Below are 22,301 nucleotides of genomic sequence, written 5' to 3' on the forward strand. Positions count from 1 at the left end.
GGCTAAAAACTGTGCCAAAGAGCTCTGAATATCCCAAAATCATTTGCAGCCTGAAAGGGGCATTAACCCGCATCATAGACCACTGAAATTCCCAAAAATAATTTTGGCACGAAAAATGCATCCTTCAACCCTGAAAGTTCTGAACATGTTAGCAGCCCGAAAAAGGCCTTGAAATGCAATTCTCGCCTGCAAACATGTTGAAAACTTTGAAGGCCCAAAAAAGGAATTTACAGGCATCCTAGACCCACTAAAGTCCAGAAAATGTTGGTTGCCCAAAAACAGTGTCAGAGCGCTCTGAATGTCCCAAAACATGTGCAGCCTGAAAGGGTCATTACCCCGCATCCTAGACAACTGAAATTCCCAAAAATGTTTTTGGCACAAAAAATGCATCCACCACCCCTAAAAGTTAAGAATATGTTAGCAGCCTAAAAAAGGCTTTAAAATGCATCTTAGGCCTGCATAAATGTTGAAAACTTTGGAGGCCCAAAAAAGGGGTTTACAGGCATCCTAGACCCTCTAAGGTCCAGAAAATGTTGCTGGCCCACAAACTGTGCCAGAGACCTCTGCATGTCCCAAAATCATTTGCAGCCTGAAAGGGGCATTAACCTGCATCCTAGACCACTGGAATTCCCAAAAATAGTCTTGCACAAAAATGCATCCCACACCCCTGAAAGTTCTGAACATGTTAGCAGCCCAAAAAAGGCCTTGAAATCCAATTCTCGCCTGCAAAAATGTTGAAAACTTTCACGGCCGGAAAAAGGGGTTTACAGGCATCCTAGACCCCCTAAAGTCCAGAAAATGTTGGTGGCCCATAAACTGTGCTAGATAGCGCTGCTTGTCCCAAAACATTTGCAGCCTGAAAGGGGCATTAACCCGCATCCTAGACCACTGAAATTCCCAAAAATATTTTGGCACAAACAATGCATCCTACACCCCTGAAAGTTCAGAATATGTTAGCAGACCAAGAAAGGCCCTAAAATGCATCTCAGGCCGGCAGATTGTTGAAAACGTTGGAGGTCCAAAAAAGGGGTTTACAGGCATCCTAGACCCCCTAAAGTGCAGACAATGATGGTGAAACAAACAACTGTGCCAGAGAGCTCCAAATGTACCAAAATCATTTGCAGCCTGAAAGGGGCATAACTCGCTTCATAGACCTCTAAAATTCCCAAAAATATTTTGGCACAAAAAATGCATCCTACACCCCTGCAAGTTCAGAATATGTTAGCAGCTCAAAAAAGGCCTTAAAATGTATTATAGGCCTGCAAAGAGGTTGAAAACTTTGGAGGCCCAAAAAAGGGGGTTACAGGCATCCTAGACCGCCTAAAGTCCAGAAAATTTTGGTGGCCAAAAACTGTGCCAGAGAGCTCTGAATGTCCCAAAATCATTTGCAGCCTGAAAGGATCATTAACCTACACCCTAGACCACTGAAATTCCCAAAAATAATTTTGGCACGAAAGAGGCATCCTTCACCCTTGAAAGTTTTGAACATGTTAGCAGCCCAAAAAAGGCCTTAAAATGCAATTCTCGCCTGCAAAAATGTTGAAAACTTTAAAGGCCCAAAAAAGGGGTTTGCAGGCATCCTAGACCCCCTACACTCCAGAAATTGTTGGTGGCTGAAAACTGTGCCAAAGAGCTCTGAATATCCCAACATCATTTGCAGCCTGAAAGGGGCATTAACCCGCATCCTAGACCACTGAAATTCCCAAAAATAATTTTGGCACGTAAAATGCATCCTTCAACCCTGAAAGTTCTGAACATGTTAGCAGCCCGAAAAAAGGCCTTGAAATGCAATTCTCGCCTGCAAAAATGTTGAAAACTTTGAAGGCCCGAAAAAGGGGTTTACTGGCATCCTAGACCCCCTAAACTCCAGAAGATGTTGGTTGCCCAAAAACAGTGTCAGAGCGCTTTGAATGGCCCAAAAACATGTGCAGCCTGAAAGTGGCATCAACCCGCATCCTAGACAACTGATATTCCCAAAAATAGTTTGGCACAAAAAATGCATCTTACACCCCTGAAAGTTCAGAATATGTTAGCAGCCCAAAAAGGCCTTAAAATGCATCTTAGACCTGCATAAAGGTTGAAAACTTTGGAGGCCCAAAAAACGGGTTTACAGGCATCCTAAACCCTCTAAAGTCCAGAAAATGTTGCTGGCCTAAAAACTGTGTCAGACAGCCCTGAATATCCCAGAAACATTTGCAGCCTGAAAAGGGCATTAACCCACATCCCAGACCCCTGAAATTCCCAAAAATATTTTTGCACAAACAATGCATCCTATACCCCTGAAAGTTCTGAAAATGTTAGCAGCCCAAAAAAGGGCTTAAAATGCATCTTAGGCCTGCAAAAATGTTGAAAACTGTGAAGGCCCAAAAAAGGAATTTACAGGCATCCTAGAACCCCTAAACTCCAGAAAATGTTGGTGGCTAAAAACTGTGCCAGAGAGCTCTGAATGTCGCAAAATCATTTGCAGCCTGAAAGGGGCATTAGCCCGCATCCTAGACCACTGAAATTCCCGAAAATAATTTTGCCACGAAAAATGCATCCAACACCCATGAAAGTTCCGAAAATGTTAGAAGCCCAAAAAAGGCCTTAAAATGCATCTTAGGCCTGCAAAAATGTTGAAAACTTGAAAGGCCCAAAAAAGGAATTTACAGGCATCCTAGACCCACTAAAGTCCAGAAAATGTTGGTTGCCCAACAACAGTGTCAGAGTGCTCTGAATGTCCCAAAACATGTGTAGCCTGAAAGGGTCATTACCCCGCATCCTAGACGACTGAATTTCCCAAAAATGTTTTTGGCACAAAAAATGCATCCTACACCCCTACAAGTTAAGAATATGTTAGCAGCCCAAAAAAGGCTTTAAAATGCATTTTAGGCCTGCAAAAATATTGAAATCTTTGGAGGCCCATAAAAGGGATTTACAGGCATCCTAGGCCCCCTAAAGTCCAGAAAATGTTGGTGGCCTAAAAACTGTGTCAGAAAGCCCTAAATATCCCAAAAACATTTGCAGCCTAAAAAGGGCATTAACCTGCATCCCAGAATCCTGAAATTCCCAAAATTATTTTGGCACAAACAATGCATCCTACACCCCTGAAAGTTCAGAATATGTTAGCAGCCCAAAAAAGGCCTTAAAATTCATTTTAGACCTGCAAAAATGTAGAAAACATCGGAGACCCAAAAAAGGGGTTTACAGGCATCCTAGACCCCCTACACTCCAGAAATTGTTGGTGGCCAAAAACTGTGCCAAAGAGCTCTGAATATCCCAAAATCATTTGCAGCCTGAAAGGGGCATTAACCCGCATTCTAGACCACTGAAATTCCCAAAAATAGTCTGGCACAAAAAATGCATCCCACACCCCTGAAAGTTCTGAACATGTTAGCAGCCCAAAAAAGGCCTTGAAATCCAATTCTCGCATGCAAACATGTTGAAAACTTTGAAGGCCCAAAAAAGGCTTTTAGAGGCATCCTAGACCCCCTAATCTCCAGAAAATGTTGGTGGCCAAAAACTGTGCCAGAGAGCTCTGCATGTCCCAAAATCATTTGCAGCCTGAAAGGGGAATTAGCCTGCATCCTAGACCACTGAAATTCCCAAAAATATTTTTGCCACGAAAAATGCATCCTACACCCCTGAAAGTTCTGAAAATGTTAGCAGCCCAAAAAGGGCTTAAAATGCATCTTAGGCCTGCAAAAATGTTGAAAACTGTGAAGGCCCAAAAAAGGGGTTTACAGGCATCCTAGACCCTCTAAGGTCCAGAAAATGTTGCTGGCCCACAAACTGGGCCAGAGACCTCTGCATGTCCCAAAATCATTTGCAGCCTGAAAGGGGCATTAACCTGCATCCTGGACCACTGGAATTCCCAAAAATAGTCTTGCACAAAAAATGCATCCCACACCCCTGAAAGTTCTGAACATGTTAGCAGCCCAAAAAAGGCCTTGGAATCCAATTCTCGCCTGCAAAAATGTTGAAAACTTTGAAGGCCCAAAAAAGGGGTTTACAGGCATCCTAGACCCCCTAAAGTCCAGAAAATATTGGTGGCCCAAAAACTGTGCCAGAGAGCTCTCCATGTCCAAAAATCATTTGCAGGCTGAAAGGGGCATTAACCCACATCCTAGACCACTGAAATTCCCAAAAATACTTTTGGCCCAAAAAATGCATCCTACACCCCTGCAAGTTCAGAATATGTTAGCAGCCCAAAAAAGGCCTTAAAATGCATTATAGGCCTGCAAAAAGTTTGAAATCCCCGGAGGCCCAAAAAAGGGGTTTACAGGCATCCTAGACCCTCTAAGGTCCAGAAAATGTTGCTGGCCCACAAACTGTGCCAGAGACCTCTGCATGTCCCAAAATCATTTGCAGCCTGAAAGGGGCATTAACCTGCATCCTAGACCACTGGAATTCCCAAAAATAGTCTTGCACAAAAAATGCATCCCACACCCCTGAAAGTTCTGAACATGTTAGCATCCCAAAAAAGGCCTTGAAATCCAAATCTCGCCTGCAAAAATGTTGAAAACTTTGAAGGCCCAAAAAAGGGGTTTACAGGCATCCTAGACCCCCTAAAGTCCAGAAAGTATTGGTGGCCCAAAAACTGTGCCAGAGAGCTCTCCATGTCCCAAAATCATTTGCAGGCTGAAAGGGGCATTAACCCGCATCCTAGACCACTGAAATTCCCAAAAATACTTTTGGCACAAAAAATGCATCCTACACCCCTGCAAGTTCAGAATATGTTAGCAGCCCAAAAAAGGCCTTAAAATGCATTATATGCCTGCAAAAAGGTTGAAAACCCTGGAGGCCCAAAAAAGGGGTTTACAGGCATCCTAGACCCTCTAAGGTCCAGAAAATGTTGCTGGCCCACAAACTGTGCCAGAGACCTCTGCATGTCCCAAAATCATTTGCAGCCTGAAAGGGGCATTAACCTGCATCCCAGACCACTGGAATTCCCAAAAATAGTCTTGCACAAAAAATGCATCGCACACCCCTGAAAGTTCTGAACATGTTAGCAGCCCAAAAAAGGCCTTGAAATCCAATTCTTGCCTGCAAAAATGTTGAAAACTTTGAAGGCCCAAAAAAGGGGTTTACAGGCATCCTAGACCCCCTAAACTCCAGAAAATGTTGGTGGCTAAAAACTGTGCCAGAGAGCTCTGAATGTCGCAAAATCATTTGCAGCCTGAAAGGGGCATTAGCCCGCATCCTAGACCACTGAAATTCCCCAAAATAATTTTGCCACGAAAAATGCATCCAACACCCCTGAAAGTTCCGAAAATGTTAGCAGCCCAAAAAAGGCCTTAAAATGCATCTTAGGCCTGCACAAATGTTGAAAACTTGAAAGGCCCATAAAAGGAATTTACAGGCATCCTAGACCCACTAAAGTCCAGAAAATGTTGGTTGCCCAACAACAGTGTCAGAGTGCTCTGAATGTCCCAAAACATGTGCAGCCTGAAAGGGGCATTAGCCCGCATCCTAGACGACTGAATTTCCCAAAAATGTTTTTGGCATAAAAAATGCATCCTACACCCCTAAAAGTTAAGAATATGTTAGCAGCCCAAAAAAGGCTTTAAAATGCATCTTAGGCCTGCAAAAATGTTGAAATCTTTGGAGGCCCATAAAAGGGATTTACAGGCATCCTAGACCCAAAAAAGTTCAGAAAATGTTGGTGGTCTGAAAACGGTGTCAGAAAGCCCTAAATATCCCAAAAACATTTGCAGCCTAAAAAGGGCATTAACCTGCATCCCAGAACCCTGAAATTCCCAAAAATATTTTGGCACAAACAATGCATCCTACACCCCTGAAAGTCCAGAATATGTTAGCAGCCCAAAAAAGGCCTTAAAATGCATCTTAGGCCTGCAAAAATGTTGAAAAGTTTGGAGGCCCAAAAAGGGGGTTTACAGGCATCCTAGACCCCCTAAACTCCAGAAAATGTTGGTGGCCTAAAAATTGTGTCATTTAGCGCTGCAAATCCCAAAAACATTTGCAGCCTGAAAAGGGCATTGATATGATATGATAGTTTATTTATATAGCGCCTATGCACAATGTGTTTCAAAGCGCTTCAAGGCAAGGGAGGGAACAAGGGAAATACAACGACATTCTTACAGGCCATGATCAGTAAGGATGTGAAATTAACTATTAAATGCAATCTTAGGCCTGCAAAAAGGTTGAAAACTTTGGAGGCCCAAAAAAGGGGGTTACAGGCATCCTAGACCCCCTAAAGTCCAGATAATGTTGGTGGCCAAAAACTGTGCCAGAGAGCTCTGAATGTCCCAAAATCATTTGCAGCCTGAAAGGAGCATTAACCTGCACCCTAGACCACTGAAATTCCCAAAAATAATATTGACACGAAAGAGGCATCCTTCACCCTTGAAAGTTTTGAACATGTTAGCAGCCCAAAAAAGGCCTTAAAATGCAATTCTCGCCTGCAAAAATGTTGAAAACTTTGAAGGCCCAAAAAAGGGTTTTACAAGCATCCTAGACCCCCTACACTCCAGAAATTGTTGGTGGCTAAAAACTGTGCCAAAGAGCTCTGAATATCCCAAAATCATTTGCAGCCTGAAAGGGGCATTAACCCGCATCATAGACCACTGAAATTCCCAAAAATAATTTTGGCACGAAAAATGCATCCTTCAACCCTGAAAGTTCTGAACATGTTAGCAGCCCGAAAAAGGCCTTGAAATGCAATTCTCGCCTGCAAACATGTTGAAAACTTTGAAGGCCCAAAAAAGGAATTTACAGGCATCCTAGACCCACTAAAGTCCAGAAAATGTTGGTTGCCCAAAAACAGTGTCAGAGCGCTCTGAATGTCCCAAAACATGTGCAGCCTGAAAGGGTCATTACCCCGCATCCTAGACAACTGAAATTCCCAAAAATGTTTTTGGCACAAAAAATGCATCCACCACCCCTAAAAGTTAAGAATATGTTAGCAGCCTAAAAAAGGCTTTAAAATGCATCTTAGGCCTGCATAAATGTTGAAAACTTTGGAGGCCCAAAAAAGGGGTTTACAGGCATCCTAGACCCTCTAAGGTCCAGAAAATGTTGCTGGCCCACAAACTGTGCCAGAGACCTCTGCATGTCCCAAAATCATTTGCAGCCTGAAAGGGGCATTAACCTGCATCCTAGACCACTGGAATTCCCAAAAATAGTCTTGCACAAAAAATGCATCCCACACCCCTGAAAGTTCTGAACATGTTAGCAGCCCAAAAAAGGCCTTGAAATCCAATTCTCGCCTGCAAAAATGTTGAAAACTTTCACGGCCAGAAAAAGGGGTTTACAGGCATCCTAGACCCCCTAAAGTCCAGAAAATGTTGGTGGCCCATAAACTGTGCTAGATAGCGCTGCTTGTCCCAAAACATTTGCAGCCTGAAAAGGGCATTAACCCGCATCCTAGACCACTGAAATTCCCAAAAATATTTTGGCACAAACAATGCATCCTACACCCCTGAAAGTTCAGAATATGTTAGCAGACCAAAAAAGGCCCTAAAATGCATCTCAGGCCGGCAGATTGTTGAAAACTTTGGAGGTCCAAAAAAGGGGTTTACAGGCATCCTAGACCCCCTAAAGTGCAGACAATGATGGTGAAACAAACAACTGTGCCAGAGAGCTCCAAATGTACCAAAATCATTTGCAGCCTTTAATGGGCATTAACCCTCATCCTAGACCACTGAAATTCCCAAAAATTATTTTCGCACGAAAAACGCATCCTTCACCCCTGAAAGTTTTTAACATGTTAGCAGCCCAAAAAAGGCCTTAAAATGCAATTCTCGCCTGCAAAAATGTTGAACACTTTGAAGGCCCAAAAAAGGGCTTTACAGCATCATAGACCCCCTAAAGTCCAGAAAATGTTGGTGGCCCAAAAACTGTGCTAGAGAGCTCTCCGTGTCCCAAAATCATTTGCAGCCCAAAAGGGGCATTAACCCACATCCTAGACCACTGAAATTCCCAAAAATACTTTTGGTACAAAAATGCATCCTACACCCCTGAAAGTTCAGAATATGTTAGCATCCCAAAAAAGCCCTTAAAATGCATCTTTGGCCTGCAAAAATGTTGAAAACTTAGAAGGCCCAAAAAAGGGGTTTACAGGCATCCTAGACCCCCTAAACTCCAGAAAATGTTGGTGGCTAAAAACTGTGCCAGAGAGCTCTGCATGTCCCAAAAATCATTTGCAGCCTGAAAGGGGCATAACTCGCTTCATAGACCACTAAAATTCCCAAAAATATTTTGGCACAAAAAATGCATCCTACACCCCTGCAAGTTCAGAATATGTTAGCAGCTCAAAAAAGGCCTTAAAATGCATTATAGGCCTGCAAAAAGGTTGAAAACTTTGGAGGCCCAAAAAAGGGGGTTACAGGCATCCTAGACCGCCTAAAGTCCAGAAAATTTTGGTGGCCAAAAACTGTGCCAGATAGCTCTGAATGTCCCAAAATCATTTGCAGCCTGAAAGGATCATTAACCTACACCCTAGACCCCTGAAATTCCCAAAAATAATTTTGGCACGAAAGAGGCATCCTTCACCCTTGAAAGTTTTGAACATGTTAGCAGCCCAAAAAAGGCCTTAAAATGCAATTCTCGCCTGCAAAAATGTTGAAAACTTTAAAGGCCCAAAAAAGGGGTTTGCAGGCATCCTAGACCCCCTACACTCCAGAAATTGTTGGTGGCCGAAAACTGTGCCAAAGAGCTCTGAATATCCCAAAATCATTTGCAGCCTGAAAGGGGCATTAACCCGCATCCTAGACCACTGAAATTCCCAAAAATAATTTTGGCACGTAAAATGCATCCTTCAACCCTGAAAGTTCTGAACATGTTAGCAGCCCGAAAAAAGGCCTTGAAATGCAATTCTCGCCTGCAAAAATGTTGAAAACTTTGAAGGCCCGAAAAAGGGGTTTACTGGCATCCTAGACCCCCTAAACTCCAGAAAATGTTGGTTGCCCAAAAACAGTGTCAGAGCGCTTTGAATGGCCCAAAAACATGTGCAGCCTGAAAGTGGCATCAACCCGCATCCTAGACAACTGAAATTCCCAAAAATAGTTTGGCACAAAAAATGCATCCTACACCCCTGAAAGTTCAGAATATGTTAGCAGCCCAAAAAGGCCTTAAAATGCATCTTAGACCTGCATAAAGGTTGAAAACTTTGGAGGCCCAAAAAACGGGTTTACAGGCATCCTAAACCCTCTAAAGTCCAGAAAATGTTGCTGGCCTAAAAACTGTGTCAGACAGCCCTGAATATCCCAGAAACATTTGCAGCCTGAAAAGGGCATTAACCCACATCCCAGACCCCTGAAATTCCCAAAAATATTTTTGCACAAACAATGCATCCTATACCCCTGAAAGTTCTGAAAATGTTAGCAGCCCAAAAAAGGGCTTAAAATGCATCTTAGGCCTGCAAAAATGTTGAAAACTGTGAAGGCCCAAAAAAGGAATTTACAGGCATCCTAGAACCCCTAAACTCCAGAAAATGTTGGTGGCTAAAAACTGTGCCAGAGAGCTCTGAATGTCGCAAAATCATTTGCAGCCTGAAAGGGGCATTAGCCCGCATCCTAGACCACTGAAATTCCCGAAAATAATTTTGCCACGAAAAATGCATCCAACACCCATGAAAGTTCCGAAAATGTTAGAAGCCCAAAAAAGGCCTTAAAATGCATCTTAGGCCTGCAAAAATGTTGAAAACTTGAAAGGCCCAAAAAAGGAATTTACAGGCATCGAAGACCCACTAAAGTCCAGAAAATGTTGGTTGCCCAACAACAGTGTCAGAGTGCTCTGAATGTCCCAAAACATGTGTAGCCTGAAAGGGTCATTACCCCGCATCCTAGACGACTGAATTTCCCAAAAATGTTTTTGGCACAAAAAATGCATCCTACACCCCTACAAGTTAAGAATATGTTAGCAGCCCAAAAAAGGCTTTAAAATGCATTTTAGGCCTGCAAAAATGTTGAAATCTTTGGAGGCCCATAAAAGGGATTTACAGGCATCCTAGGCCCCCTAAAGTCCAGAAAATGTTGGTGGCCTAAAAACTGTGTCAGAAAGCCCTAAATATCCCAAAAACATTTGCAGCCTAAAAAGGGCATTAACCTGCATCCCAGAATCCTGAAATTCCGAAAATTATTTTGGCACAAACAATGCACCCTACACCCCTGAAAGTCCAGAATATGTTAGCAGCTAAAAAAAGGCCTTAAAATGCATCTTAGGCCTGCAAAAAGGTTGAAAACTTTGGAGGCCCAAAAAAGGGGGTTACAGGCATCCTAGACCGCCTAAAGTCCAGAAAATGTTGGTGGCCAAAAACTGTGCCAGAGAGCTCTGAATGTCCCAAAATCATTTGCAGCCTGAAAGGAGCATTAACCTGCACCCTAGACCACTGAAATTCCCAAAAATAATTTTGGCACGAAAGAGGCATCCTTCACCCTTGAAAGTTTTCAACATGTTAGCAGCCCAAAAAAGGCCTTAAAATGCAATTCTCGCCTGCAAAAATGTTGAAAACTTTAAAGGCCCAAAAAAGGGGTTTACAGGCATCCTACACCCCCTACAATCCAGAAATTGTTGGTGGCCAAAAACTGTGCCAAAGAGCTCTGAATATCCCAAAATCATTTGCAGCCTGAAAGGGGCGTTAACCCGCATCCTAGACCACTGAAATTCCCAAAAATAATTTTGGCACGTAAAATGCATCCTTCAACCCTGAAAGTTCTGAACATGTTAGCAGCCCGAAAAAGGCCTTGAAATGCAATTCTCGCCTGCAAAAATGTTGAAAACTTTGAAGGCCCAAAAAAGGGGTTTACTGGCATCCTAGACACCCTAAACTCCAGAAAATGTTGGTTGCCCAAAAACAGTCCAGAGCGCTTTGAATGGCCCAAAAACATGTGCAGCCTGAAAGTGGCTTCAACCCGCATCCTAGACAACTGAAATTCCCAAAAATAGTTTGGCACAAAAAATGCATCCTACACCCCTGAAAGTTCAGAATATGTTAGCAGCCCAAAAAAGGCCTTAAAATGCATCTTAGTCCTGCAAAAAGGTTGAAAACTTTGGAGGCCCAAAAAACGGGTTTACAGGCATCCTAAACCCTCTAAAGTCCAGAAAATGTTGGTTGCCTAAAAACTGTGTCAGAAAGCCCTGAATATCCCAGAAACATTTGCAGCCTGAAAAGGGCATTAACCCACATCCCAGACCACTGAAATTCCCAAAAATATTTTTGCACAAACAATGCATCCTACACCCCTGAAAGTTCAGAATATTTTAGCAGCCCAAAAAAGGCCTTAAAATTCATTTTAGACCTGCAAAAATGTAGAAAACTTTGGAGACCCAAAAAGGGCGGTTGCAGGCATCCTAGACCCCCTAAAGTCCAGAAAATGTTGGTGGCACATAAACTGTGCTAGAGAGTTCTGCTTGTGCCAAAATCATTTGCACCCTGAAGGGGGGCATTAACCCGCATTCTAGACCACTGAAATTCCGAATAATAGTCTGGCACAAAAAATGCATCCCACACCCCTGAAAGTTCTGAACATGTTAGCAGCCCAAAAAAGGCCTTGAAATCCAATTCTCGCATGCAAAAATGTTGAAAACCTCGAAGGCCCAAAAAAGGCGTTTAGAGGCATCCTAGACCCCTAATCTCCAGAAAATGTTGGTGGCCAAAAACTGTGCCAGAGAGCTCTGCATGTCCCAACATCATTTGTAGCCTGAAAGGGGCATTAGCCTGCATCCTAGACCACTGAAATTCACAAAAATAGTCTGGCACAAAAAATGCATCCTACACCCCTGAAAGTTCTGAAAATGTTAGCAGCCCAAAAAAGGGCTTAAAATGCATCTTAGGCCTGCAGAAATGTAGAAAACTGTGAAGGCCCAAAAAAGGAATTTACAGGCATCCTAGACCCACTAAAGTCCAGAAAATGTTGGTTGCCCAAAAACAGTGTCAGAGCGCTCTGCATGTCCCAAAATCATTTGCAGCCTGAAAGGGGCATTAACCTGCATCCTAGACCACTGGAATTCCCAAAAATAGTCTTGCACAAAAAATGCATCCCACACCCCTGAAAGTTCTGAACATGTTAGCAGCCCAAAAAAGTCCTTGAAATCCAATTCTCGCCTGCAAAAATGTTGAAAACTTTGAAGGCCCAAAAAAGGGGTTTACAGGCATCCTAGACCCCCTAAAGTCCAGAAAATATTGGTGGCCCAAAAACTGTGCCAGAGAGCTCTCCATGTCCCAAAACATGTGCAGCCTGAAAGGGGCATTACCCCGCATCCTAGATGACTGAAATTCCCAAAAATGTTTTTGGCACACAAAATGCATCCACCACCCCTAAAAGTTAAGAATATGTTAGCAGCCTAAAAAAGGCTTTAAAAAGCATCTTAGGCCCGCATAAATGTTGAAAACTTTGGAGGCCCAAAAAAGGGGTTTACAGGCATCCTAGACCCTCTAAGGTCCAGAAAATGTTGCTGGCCCACAAACTGTGCCAGAGACCTCTGCATGTCCCAAAATCATTTGCAGCCTGAAAGGGGCATTAACCTGCATCCTAGACCACTGGAATTCCCAAAAATAGTCTTGCACAAAAAATGCATCCACACCCCTGAAAGTTCTGAACATGTTAGCAGCCCAAAAAAGGCCTTGAAATCCAATTCTCGCCTGCATAAATGTTGAAAACTTTGAAGGCCCAAAAAAGGGGTTTACAGGCATCCCAGACCCCCCAAAGTCCAGAAAATATTGGTGGCCCAAAAACTGTGCCAGAGAGCTCTCCATGTCCCAAAATCATTTGCAGGCTGAAAGGGGCATTAACCCGCATCCTAGACCACTGAAATTCCCAAAAATACTTTTGGCACAAAAAAAGCATCCTACACCCCTGCAAGTTCAGAATATGTTAGCAGCCCAAAAAAGGCCTTAAAATGCATTATAGGCCTGCAAAAAGGTTGAAAACCCTGGAGGCCCAAGAAAGGGGTTTACAGGCATCCTAGACCCTCTAAGGTCCAGAAAATGTTGCTGACCCACAAACTGTGCCAGAGACCTCTGCATGTCCCAAAATCATTTGCAGCCTGAAAGGGGCATGAACCTGCATCCCAGACCACTGGAATTCCCAAAAATAGTCTTGCACAAAAAATGCACCCCACACCCCTGAAAGTTCTGAACATGTTAGCAGCCCAAAAAAGGCCTTGAAATCCAATTCTCGCCTGCAAAAATGTTGAAAACTTTGAAGGCCCAAAGAAGGGATTTACAGGCATCCTAGACCCCCTAAAGTCCAGAAAATATTGGTGGCCCAAAAACTGTGCCAGAGAGCTCTCCATGTCCCAAAATCATTTGCAGGCTGAAAGGGGCATTAACCTGCATCCTAGACCACTGAAATTCCCAAAAATACTTTTGGCACAAAAAATGCATCCTACACCCCTGCAAGTTCAGAATATGTTAGCAGCCCAAAAAAGGCCTTAAAATGCATTATAGGCCTGCAAAAAGGTTGAAAACCCTGGAGGCCCAAAAAAAGTGGTTTACAGGCATCCTAGACCCCCTAAACTCCAGAAAATGTTGGTGGCTAAAAACTGTGCCAGAGAGCTCTGAATGTCGCAAAATCATTTGCAGCCTGAAAGGGGCATTAGCCTGCATCCTAGACCACTGAAATTCCCCAAAATAATTTTGCCACGAAAAATGCATCCAACACCCCTGAAAGTTCCGAAAATGTTAGAAGCCCAAAAAAGGCCTTAAAATGCATCTTAGGCCTGCAAAAATGTTGAAAACTTGAAAGGCCCAAAAAGGGAATTTACAGGCATCCTAGACCCACTAAAGTCCAGAAAATGTTGGTTGCCCAACAACAGTGTCAGAGTGCTCTGAATGTCCCAAAACATGTGTAGCCTGAAAGGGTCATTACCCCGCATCCTAGACGACTGAATTTCCCAAAAATGTTTTTGGCACAAAAAATGCATCCTACACCCCTACAAGTTAAGAACATGTTAGCAGCCCAAAAAAGGCTTTAAAATGCATCTTAGGCCTGCAAAAATGTTGAAATCTTTGGAGGCCCATAAAAGGGATTTACAGGCATCCTAGGCCCCCTAAAGTCCAGAAAATGTTGGTGGCCTAAAAACTGTGTCAGAAAGCCCTAAATATCCCAAAAACATTTGCAGCCTAAAAAGGGCATTAACCTGCATCCCAGAACCCTGAAATTCCCAAAATTATTTTGGCACAAACAATGCACCCTACACCCCTGAAAGTCCAGAATATGTTAGCAGCCCAAAAAAGGCCTTAAAATGCATCTTAGGCCTGCAAAAATGTTGAAAACTTTGGAGGCCCAAAAAGGGGGTTTACAGGCATCCTAGACCCCCTAAACTCCAGAAAATGTTGGTGGCCTAAAAATTGTGTCATTTAGCGCTGAAAATCCCAAAAACATTTGCAGCCTGAAAAGGGCATTGATATGATATGATAGTTTATTTATATAGCGCCTATACACAATGTGTTTCAAAGGGCTTCAAGGCAAGGGAGGGAATAAGGGAAATACAACGAAATTCTTACAGGCCATGATCAGTAAGGATGTGAAATTAACTATTAAATGCAATCTTAGGCCTGCAAAAAGGTTGAAAACTTTGGAGGCCCAAAGAAGGGGGTTACAGGCATCCTAGACCGCCTAAAGTCCAGAAATTGTTGGTGGACAAAAACTCTGCCAAAGAGCTCTGAATATCCCAAAATCATTTGCAGCCTGAAAGGGGCATTAACCCGCATCCTAGACCACTGAAATTCCCAAAAATAATTTTGGCACGTAAAATGCATCCTTCAACCCTGAAAGTTCTGAACATGTTAGCAGCCCGAAAAAGGCCTTGAAATGCAATTCTCGCCTGCAAAAATGTTGAAAACTTTGAAGGCCCAAAAAAGGGGTTTACTGGCATCCTAGACACCCTAAACTCCAGAAAATGTTGGTTGCCCAAAAACAGTGTCAGAGCGCTTTGAATGGCCCAAAAACATGTGCAGCCTGAAAGTGGCTTCAACCCGCATCCTAGACAACTGAAATTCCCAAAAATAGTTTGGCACAAAAAATGCATCCTACACCCCTGAAAGTTCAGAATATGTTAGCAGCCCAAAAAAGGCCTTAAAATGCATCTTAGACCTGCAAAAAGGTTGAAAACTTTGGAGGCCCAGAAACGGGTTTACAGGCATCCTAAACCCTCTAAAGTCCAGAAAATGTTGGTTGCCTAAAAACTGTGTCAGAAAGCCCTGAATATCCCAGAAACATTTGCAGCCTGAAAAGGGCATTAACCAACATCCCAGACCCCTGAAATTCCCAAAAATATTTTTGCACAAACAATGCATCCTACACCCCTGAAAGTTCAGAATATTTTAGCAGCCCAAAAAAGGCCTTAAAATTCATTTTAGACCTGCAAAAATGTAGAAAACTTTGGAGACCCAAAAAAGGGGGTTACAGGTATCCTAGACCCCCTAAAGTGCAGAAAATGTTGGTGGCACATAAACTGTGCTAGAGAGTTCTGCTTGTGCCAAAATCATTTGCACCCTGAAGGGGGGCATTAACCCGCATTCTAGACTACTGAAATTCCCAAAAATAGTCTGGCACAAAAAATGCATCCCACACCCCTGAAAGTTCTGAACATGTTAGCAGCCCAAAAAAGGCCTTGAAATCCAATTCTCGCATGCAAAAATGTTGAAAACCTCGAAGGCCCAAAAAAGGCGTTTAGAGGCATCCTAGACCCCCTAATCTCCAGAAAATGTTGGTGGTAAAAAACTGTGGCAGAGAGCTCTGCATGTCCCAAAATCATTTGCAGCCTGAAAGGGGCATTAGCCTGCATCCTAGACCACTGAAATTCCCAAAAATAGTCTGGCACAAAAAATGCATCCTACACCCCTGAAAGTTCTGAAAATGTTAGCAGCCCAAAAAAGGCCTTAAAATGCATTATAGGCCTGCAAAAAGGTTGAAAACCCTGGAGGCCCAAAAAAGGGGTTTACAGGCATCCTAGACCCTCTAAGGTCCAGAAAATGTTGCTGACCCACAAACTGTGCCAGAGACCTCTGCATGTCCCAAAATCATTTGCAGCCTGAAAGGGGCATTAACCTGCATCCTAGACCACTGGAATTCCCAAAAATAGTCTTGCACAAAAAATGCATCCTACACCCCTGAAAGTTCTGAACATGTTAGCAGCCCAAAAAAGGCCTTGAAATCCAATTCTCGCCTGCAAAAATGTTGAAAACTTTGAAGGCCCAAAAAAGGGGTTTACAGGCATCCTAGACCCCCTAAACTCCAGAAAATATTGGTGGCCCAAAAACTGTGCCAGAGAGCTCTCCATGTCCCAAAATCATTTGCAGGCTGAAAGGGGCATTAACCCGCATCCTAGACCACTGAAATTCCCAAAAATACTTTTGGGACAAAAAATGCATCCTACACCCCTGCAAGTTCAGAATATGTTAGCAGCCCAAAAAAGGCCTTAAAATGCATTATAGGCCTGAAAAAGGTTGAAAACCCTGGAGGCCCAAAAAAGGGGTTTACAGGCATCCTAGACCCTCTAAGGTCCAGAAAATGTTGCTGGCCCACAAACTGTGCCAGAGACCTCTGCATGTCCCAAAATCATTTGCAGCCTGAAAGGGGCATTAACCTGCATCATAGACCACTGGAATTCCCAAAAATAGTCTTGCAAAAAAAATGCATCCCACACCCCTGAAAGTTCTGAACATGTTAGCAGCCCAAAAAGGCCTTGAAATCCAATTCTCGCCTGCAAAAATGTTGAAAACTTTGAAGGCCCAAAAAAGGGGTTTACAGGCATCCTAGACCCCCTAAACTCCAGAAAATGTTGGTGGCTAAAAACTGTGCCAGAGAGCTCTGAATGTCGCAAAACCATTTGCAGCCTGAAAGGGGCATTAGCCCGCATCCTAGACCACTGAAATTCCCCAAAATAATTTTGCCACGAAAAATGCATCCAACACCCCTGAAAGTTCCGAAAATGTTAGCAGCACAAAAAAGGCCTTAAAATGCATCTTAGGCCTGCAAAAATGTTGAAAACTTGAAAGGCCCAAAAAAGGAATTCACAGGCATCCTAGACCCACTAAAGTCCAGAAAATGTTGGTTGCCCAACAACAGTGTCAGAGTGCTCTGAATGTCCCAAAACATGTATAGCCTGAAAGGGTCATTACCCCGCATCCTAGACGACTGAATTTCCCAAAAATGTTTTTGGCACAAAAAATGCATCCTACACCCCTAAAAGTTAAGAATATGTTAGCAGCCCAAAAAAGGCTTTAAAATGCATCTTAGGCCTGCAAAAATGTTGAAATCTTTGGAGGCCCATAAAAGGGATTTACAGGCATCCTAGACCCCCTAAAGTCCAGAAAATGTTGGTGGCCTAAAAACTGTGTCAGAAAGCCCTAAGTATCCCAAAAACATTTGCAGCCTAAAAAGGGCATTAACCTGCATCCCAGAACCCTGAAATTCCCAAAAATATTTTGGCACAAACAATGCATCCTACACCCCTGAAAGTCCAGAATATGTTAGCAGCCCAAAAAAGGCCTTAAAATGCATCTTAGGCCTGCAAAAATGTTGAAAGCTTTGGAGGCCCAAAAAGGGGGTTTACAGGCATCCTAGACCCCCTAAACTCCAGAAAATGTTGGTGGCCTAAAAATTGTGTCATTTAGTGCTGAAAATCCCAAAAACATTTGCAGCCTGAAAAGGGCATTGATATGATATGATAGTTTATTTATATAGCGCCTATACACAATGTGTTTCAAAGCGCTTCAAGGCAAGGGAGGGAACAAGGGAAATACAACGACATTCTTACAGGCCATGATCAGTAAGGATGTGAAATTAACTATTAAATGCAATCTTAGGCCTGCAAAAAGGTTGAAAACTTTGGAGGCCCAAAAAAGGGGGTTACAGGCATCCTAGACCCCCTAAAGTCCAGAAAATGTTGGTGGCCAAAAACTGTGCCAGAGAGCTCTGAATTTCCCAAAATCATTTTCAGCCTGAAAGGAGCATTAACCTGCACCCTACACCACTGAAATTCCCAAAAATAATATTGGCACGAAAGAGGCATCCTTCACCCTTGAAAGTTTTGAACATGTTAGCAGCCCAAAAAAGGCCTTAAAATGCAATTCTCGCCTGCAAAAATGTTGAAAACTTTGATGGCCCAAAAAAGGGTTTTACAAGCATCCTAGACCCCCTACACTCCAGAAATTGTTGGTGGCCAAAAACTGTGCCAAAGAGCTCTGAATATCCCAAAATCATTTGCCTGAAAGGGGCATTAACCCGCATCCTAGACCACTGAAATTCCCAAAAATAATTTTGGCACAAAAAATGCATCCTTCAACCCTGAAAGTTCTGAACATGTTAGCAGCCCGTAAAAGGCCTTGAAATGCAATTCTCGCCTGCAAACATGTTGAAAACTTTGAAGGCCCAAAAAAGGAATTTACAGGCATCCTAGACCCACTAAAGTCCAGAAAATGTTGGTTGCCCAAAAACAGTGTCAGAGCGCTCTGAATGTCCCAAAACATGTGCAGCCTGAAAGGGTCATTACCCCGGATCCTAGACAACTGAAATTCCCAAAAATGTTTTTGGCACAAAAAATGCATCCACCACCCCTAAAAGTTAAGAATATGTTAGCAGCCTAAAAAAGGCTTTAAAATGCATCTTAGGCCTGCATAAATGTTGAAAACTTTGGAGGCCCAAAAAAGGGGTTTACAGGCATCCTAGACCCTCTAAGGTCCAGAAAATGTTGCTGGCCCACAAACTGTGCCAGAGACCTCTGCATGTCCCAAAATCATTTGCAGCCTGAAAGGGGCATTAACCTGCATCCTAGACCACTGGAATTCCCAAAAATAGTCTTGCACAAAAAATGCATCCCACACCCCTGAAAGTTCTGAACATGTTAGCAGCCCAAAAAAGGCCTTGAAATCCAATTCTCGCCTGCAAAAATGTTGAAAACTTTCACGGCCAGAAAAAGGGGTTTACAGGCATCCTAGACCCCCTAAAGTCCAGAAAATGTTGGTGGCCCATAAACTGTGCTAGATAGCGCTGCTTGTCCCAAAACATTTGCAGCCTGAAAGGGGCATTAACCCGCATCCTAGACCACTGAAATTCCCAAAAATATTTTGGCACAAACAATGCATCCTACACCCCTGAAAGTTCAGAATATGTTAGCAGACCAAAAAAGGCCCTAAAATGCATCTTGAGCCGGCAGATTGTTGAAAACTTTGGAGGTCCAAAAAAGGGGTTTACAGGCATCCTAGACCCCCTAAAGTGCAGACAATGATGGTGACCCAAACAACTGTGCCAGAGAGCTCCAAATGTACCAAAATCATTTGCAGCCTTTAATGGGCATTAACCCTCATCCTAGACCACTGAAATTCCCAAAAATAATTTTAGCACGAAAAACGCATCCTACACCCCTGAAAGTTCAGAATATGTTAGCAGCCCAAAAAAGGCCTTAAAATGCATCTTAGACCTGCAAAAAGGTTGAAAACTTTGGAGGCCCAAAAAACGGGTTTACAGGCATTCTAAACCCTCTAAAGTCCAGAAAATGTTGGTGGCCAAAAACTGTGTCAGAAAGCCGTGAATATCCCAGAAACATTTGCAGCCTGAAAAGGGCATTAACCCACATCCCAGACCCCTGAAATTCCCAAAAATATTTTTGCACAAACAATGCATCCTACACCCCTGAAAGTTCTGAAAATGTTAGCAGCCCAAAAAAGGGCTTAAAATGCATCTTAGGCCTGCAAAAATGTTGAAAACTGTGAAGGCCCAAAAAAGGAATTTACAGGCATCCTAGACCCACTAAAGTCCAGAAAATGTTGGTTGCCCAAAAACAGTGTTAGAGAGCTCTCCATGTCCCAAAATCATTTGCAGCCTGAAAGGGGTATTAACCCGCACCCTAGACCATTGAAATTCCCAAAAATATTTTGGGCACAAAAAATGCATCCTACACCCCTGAAAGTTCAGAATATGTTAACAACCCAACAATGGCCTAACAATGCATTTTAGGCCTGCAATAATGTTGAAAATATTGAAGGCCCAAAAAAGGGGTTTACAGGCATCCTAGACCCCCTAAAGTCCAGACAATTTTGGTGGCCTAAAAACTGTGTCAGATAGCTCTGAATATCCCAAAAACATTTGCAGCCTGAAAGGGGCATTAACCCGTATCTCAGTCTCCTGAAATTCCCAAAAATATTTTTGGCACAAAAAATGCATCCTACACCCCTGAATGTTCAGGGTATGTTAGTAGCCCACAAAAGGCCTTGAAATGCATCTTACACCTGTAAAAATGTTGAAAACTTTGAAGGCCCAAAAAAGGGGTTTACAGGCATCCTAGATCCCTAAAGTCCAGAAAATGTTGGTGGCACAAACAACTGTGCCAGAGAGCTCCAAATGTGCCAAAATCATTTGCAGCCTTTAATGGGCATTGACCGTCATCCTAGACCACTGAAATTCCCAAAAATAATTTTGGCATGAAAAACGCATCCTTCACCCCTGAAAGTTTTTAACATGTTAGCAGCCCAAAAAAGGCCTTCAAATGCAATTCTCGCCTGCAAAAATGTTGAAAACTTTGAAGGCCCAAAAAAGGGCTTTACAGGCATCGTAGACCCCCTAAAGTCCAGAAAATGTTGGTGGCCCAAAAAGTGTGCCAGAGAGCTCCCTGTGTCCCAAAATCATTTGCAGCCCAAAAGGGGCATTAACCCGCATCCTAGACCACTGAAATTCCCAAAAATACTTTTGGCACAAAAAATGCATCCTACACCCCTGAAAGCTCAGAATATGTTAGCATCCCAAAAAAGGCCTTAAAATGCATCTTAGGCCTGCAAAAATGTTGAAAACTTTGAAGGACCAAAAAAGGGGTATACAGGCATCGTAGACCCCCTAAAGTCCAGAAAATATTGGTGGCCCAAAAACTGTGCCAGAGAGCTCTCCGTGTCCCAAAATCATTTGCAGGCTGAAAGGGGCATTAACCCGCATCCTAGTCCACTGAAATTCCCAAAAATACTTTTGGCACGAAAGAGGCATCCTTCACCCTTGAAAGTTTTGAACATGTTAGCAGCCCAAAAAAGGCCTTAAAATGCAATTCTCGCCAGCGAAAATGTTGAAAACTTTAAAGGCCCAAAAAAAGGGTTTACAGGCATCCTAGGCCCCCTACACTCCAGAAATTGTTGGTGGCCAAAAACTGTGCCAAAGAGCTCTGAATATCCCAAAATCATTTGCAGCCTGAAAGGGGCATTAACCCGCATCCTAGACTACTGAAATTCCCAAAAATAATTTTGGCACGTAAAATGCATCCTTCAACCCTGAAAGCTCTGAACATGTTAGCAGCCCGAAAAAGGCCTTGAAATGCAATTCTGGCCTGCAAAAATGTTGAAAACTTTGAAGGCCCAAAAAAGGGGTTTACTGGCATCCTAGTCACCCTAAACTCTAGAAAATGTTGGTTGCCCAAAAACAGTGTCAGAGCGCTTTGAATGGCCCAAAAACATGTGCAGCCTGAAAGTGGCATCAACCCACATCCTAGACAACTGAAATTCCCAAAAATAGTTTGGCACAAAAAATGCATCCTACACCCCTGAAAGTTCAGAATATGTTAGCAGCCCAAAAAAGGCATCTTAGACCTGCAAAAAGGTTGAAAACTTTGGAGGCCCAAAAAACGGGTTTACAGGCATCCTAAACCCTCTAAAGTCCAGAAAATGTTGGTTGCCTAAAAACGGTGTCAGACAGCCCTGAATATCCCAGAAACATTTGCAGCCTGAAAAGGGCATTAACCCACATCCCAGACCCCTGAAATTCCCAAAAATATTTTTGCACAAACAATGCATCCTACACCCCTAAAAGTTAAGAATATGTTAGCAGCCTAAAAAAGGCTTTAAAAAGCATCTTAGGCCTGCATAAATGTTGAAAACTTTGGAGGCCCAAAAAAGGGGTTTACAGGCATCCTAGACCTTCTAAGGTCCAGAAAATGTTGCTGGCCCACAAACTGGGCCAGAGACCTCTGCATGTCCCAAAATCATTTGCAGCCTGAAAGGGGCATTAACCTGCATCCTAGACCACTGGAATTCCCAAAAATAGTCTTGCACAAAAAATGCATCCCACACCCCTGAAAGTTCTGAACATGTTAGCAGCCCAAAAAAGGCCTTGGAATCCAATTCTCGCCTGCAAAAATGTTGAAAACTTTGAAGGCCCAAAAAAGGGGTTTACAGGCATCCTAGACCCCCTAAAGTCCAGAAAATATTGGTGGCTCAAAAACTGTGCCAGAGAGCTCTCCATGTCCAAAAATCATTTGCAGGCTGAAAGGGGCATTAACCCGCATCCTAGACCACTGAAATTCCCAAAAATACTTTTGGCCCAAAAAATGCATCCTACACCCCTGCAAGTTCAGAATATGTTAGCAGCCCAAAAAAG

This window comes from Ambystoma mexicanum, chromosome 11, assembly GCF_040938575.1.
Source record: "Ambystoma mexicanum isolate Mex_15411 chromosome 11, UKY_AmexF1_1, whole genome shotgun sequence".
Classification (NCBI taxonomy): Eukaryota; Metazoa; Chordata; class Amphibia; order Caudata; family Ambystomatidae; genus Ambystoma; species Ambystoma mexicanum.